The sequence below is a fragment of the Cyprinus carpio genome, unplaced genomic scaffold, assembly GCF_018340385.1.
Source record: "Cyprinus carpio isolate SPL01 unplaced genomic scaffold, ASM1834038v1 S000006505, whole genome shotgun sequence".
Classification (NCBI taxonomy): Eukaryota; Metazoa; Chordata; class Actinopteri; order Cypriniformes; family Cyprinidae; genus Cyprinus; species Cyprinus carpio.
In genome coordinates this window covers 48,271-52,364 of record NW_024879173.1, presented here as the reverse complement: position 1 = coordinate 52,364, position 4,094 = coordinate 48,271, and the positions used below count along the sequence as shown (strand labels likewise).

Below are 4,094 nucleotides of genomic sequence, written 5' to 3'. Positions count from 1 at the left end.
TAAATATGAAATTACATGAAATGTTGAAAATGGAAATGAAAATGTAAATATAAATCTCTTTGAATACCTTAGCTTAACCTTTGAATACTGTACATCAAACACTACAGTCATAATAACACACTTCAATGAATGAGCAATAAAGGCAATTAACAAAGTGTGAAAAAACTCTTGGAACAACAGTCTAAATATGAAAACTCACTTGTATGAACAATACTTTTTATATTAACACAACATCTTATATTCAGCTGGGAGAATGCTTAATTTGCTTATTTTACTTAGTTTCTTGATAGATAATCAATTGCGGGAGAAAGAGAATGTCCACTGCTGCTTTGGGAAAAAAAAACACAAATGAGGAAATGTCCGTGTGTTATAATGGCAGTACTTGCACTACTTTCAAGACACTCACATGCTTGCGTAGCCTTGTCTGTAAGCCCTTTGGATTCCATGAACAGTTCACATGAAGACTCTCACTTACCGCCGCGTGGCCTGCAACTGAAGTCCGTCTTAGATCATCTGATCTTCCTGATGCAGAAGTGTTCTACTATACGCCCATTGATTGAATCACGGGAATCGGTTCCATTTACAGATATTTATTAACACCGTAGAACTACAAATTTTAGATAGAAAAAATAAAAGACAACATTAAACATTGCAATCATTACATAAATAGCATGGCTTAGCACTGTAGCGAATGCTAATAAAGAATACAGAGAAATACTGACCACTTTAGCCTGCTTCTCAACCAACGGCAGAGTCATTTCCCAGAAGCAATCTTCACAGTCAAACAAAACATTCTTCAACTCACACGCAGTTGTAGCAAACACCACGTAACATGGAGTGATAAAGAAAAAACTAGCAGGTAATATCACCGCTGCATGTGCTCTTTGATCACCGTGAGTGGCTTACGGCGCTTACAGGCGCTACTTCCGGTTTTTAACCATGTGAAAATAAAAGTGCGTATTTTCAAAATAAATTCAAAAAACGGCTGCATTTACATAAATAAATAAATAAATAAGCAATTTATTATTAATTTATATTTATTACTTTTTAATAAATTACATTTAAATAATACATTTATTAATAAAACATATTATACTTTTACCTAAATTGATTGTATTGCATTTGAGGAACACTTTTAAAAATAAAACATTATAATATTATTGGCATCTGTGGATTCATGATGAACCTTTAACATCCACTGAACCTTTTCATTGCACAAAAGGTTCTTTAGATTCTTAAAAGGCTTAGAAAAGGTGGTTCTTTTAAGAACTGTTCACTCAAAGCTGCTTTGGGGAACCAAACATGCTTCTTTCATGGCATCACCGTGAGTTTACACACAGCATACGGAGTGTCTCTCTTCTCTTCTGTCTGTCTTTTCTCTCTCAGTTTAAAGACACTTTAATAAACAACAAACATAAAACCTACTCGTTTTCTATTCTATTCCTTCTTTGCAAAATTTTCTGTAGTGTTAAGACCCCAGGTCTAGGGTTCAGGGGTGAAACGTAAAATAAAGAGTGATAGTCAGCAGGTTACTTTTTTAGAAACCTCCTCGGTTTCTTTTTTTATTGTGAGGATAAGGTACAGTAATACAGTTGTTTTGTAAGAGGTTCACACAAAGAGTAAGAACACAAAAATAACTTCAGGTCAAGGCCAGGCCAAAATAATAAACAAAAAGAACTACCTTTAACCCAAAACTAAGTGTCCTAACAAACATAAAATGAACTTACTCTTTAACTAACCCAAAAACAGGAGAAAAACATGTCCAAAAATAAATGGCACCTAACTCTACAGCATTCATAAGCCACTTGCTAAACAGATCACATGATCGATCACACACAGCGAAGGAGAGGAGAAAACAACGTGAGCGAGAGAACAATAAACTTTCACAAAGTCTCACAATGAAGATAACAGCCTCAACAATCTCCAACAAGATGAACAACACATATTCTGCTCTCTCACGCCCCGATCAATTAATGTGGGACGTCCTGAAACATGACGGGAGAGAAAGAGAGAAAGAAACTGTGCTTTTCTTTGTAGATCAGTTTAGTTACAGCATCAGAGAAGAATCAGAACATACTCCAAAAAACACCTTTGACATGCACAGAACTGTCCAAAATATGGTTGTTCATTTTTTTTTTCCATAACAAAAACAACAATCTAAGACTCAAAGTGTCTAAGTGTCTCCAGACTCACTGCTCTTCCCTGAAACACAACAACACACATCTGAACAACACTAATAACTGATCATATGAGGACGCAGCGATGCCTCAAACCACAAAGAAACCACAGATTTATTGATTAATAAGTGTGAATATCATTTCCAGCCAAAATAATTACAATCAATCATTATAATTATTTTATTTTATTAGCAGGTACTGTAAAATATTTAGCCTATATTATTATTTTAAACATTTTCACATGATCTGAAACCTGCTGATGACAACATTTCAGATCATCTCTTTATTTACCTCTTTGTTTGTCCTCAGATTTCATTTCAATCAGAATATTACGAAGTCCAGCACCTATCATGAAAAACAAGAGGTTGGTTATCTGACTCTCTGACTATAGACCTGTTTTTATTTCTGATCTAAATTCAGGAAAGCAGAACCAGTAAAAACAGACAGATGTGAATCTTGTGTGCTTTTGTGTTTCTAAAAAAGTGAATTGGTTCTATCAGTCTTTATGATTGTAAAGGGTTTGTTTTTCTGATAAAATGATTCTATCTGAGTTAAATGTGATGAATCATTGTGTTTAGATGCAGTTTGCTGTGTTTACCTTTGCCCTTGGTCTTCTTTTTGTCGAAAATCTGTGCATAAACCAGATCACTGGGTCCTGCAGTATTAATATTAATACAGAACAGAGGAACAGTCAAAGTGTTCAGAACATGCTGGAAATAATAAAATTTTAAGAATGCTGGTGTTCAAACATCATTGGGACTTTAATTGTATGGGAAAAATAAAGCAACTGAGACAATTTTGAAAATATCCACAGAAGACTATGACTTTAAATGATTAGTTAGTGAGGCTGACCAGACTGTAGAGGAGAGTTTTCTGGTTGAGATTCTGCAGATTGATTTGGGACTGATGTCTGGTTAATGTTACGCTGCTGATCTATAATAGAAACAGAGAGCATTATGGTCACTCAAGAGTATCTGCAGTGATTACACTGACTCTTTATGCTGATATTTAGATCTCCTCATGAGCCTTTATTCATAAACTGTATCTTTCATGTGTTTCTGTTCAGTTGTATTAATCATGTCATGAACTGCTCCACACCTTTGTTCTTCTTGTATCTCCACAGCAGCAGCAGTGAGATGAAGATCAACAAGCAAACACTCGATCCCACAACCACAGCAGTGACCAGAAGAGAAGATGAAGCATCTGAGACTGGAGAACACACACATGCAGATCTGACCGTGAGTCACATACTGTATGATATTATTATAAAGGTACATTAAATCACTCTATTTTTTATTTAAATGTTTGTTAATCTATAAACAATACACACTGTTGTTATTCATGATACTCTCAGACGTTTGAACTTCTGATTAATTTTTCTGGATTATGTTGTTTTCTCTTCTGTTTTAATGATTTATCTGTAGTAATCAAGAGTATGTTTAATTATTGAAATACTAAAACTTACATATTAACAATTTATTAAAAATATATGACCCACACGCATACACACACACCCCAGAAACTTTTCTTCCAGTAATATCAATCACTTTATCAATATTTATACGTTACTCTTTTAATGTAAATGTTAACTTTGAATCATGGAGATATCATGGACGATGTGCTGGGTTTGGTGGTCGATTGCTGCCATAAAATAAAAATAACATGAAATATTAACTACAGTCACTAGATGACTGCGATGATCACTCACTCGCTCATGTTCAGACATTACACAATCATTATTATATCAATAATAAAAGAGACTCTTTGTGTACTAAAGTACTACTTTTTTCAATTATTTTACAATATTTAGACAAATTATGAATCAATGAGAAATTATTTTGTCATTTGTTCACGTTTATGTTGTCATTACACACATCTGTGTCTTCATGAACCACGAATGCAGAGTTTCACATTGTG

At 34.1% G+C, this 4,094-nt stretch overlaps 1 long non-coding RNA gene across 1 annotated transcript in view; it reads right to left on the bottom strand.

The window, feature by feature from the left end:
- Positions 1–2,870: 2,870 nt before the first annotated feature.
- Positions 2,871–4,094, bottom strand: part of LOC122143803 — a 10,928-nt gene continuing 9,704 nt past the window's right edge. Inside the window, exons 2-3 of the long non-coding RNA XR_006159370.1 lie at positions 3,276–3,386; positions 2,871–3,110 (exon numbers count right to left, since the gene is read on the bottom strand). This is a non-coding gene — a long non-coding RNA (uncharacterized LOC122143803). The remainder of the gene's footprint in view (positions 3,111–3,275; positions 3,387–4,094) is intronic.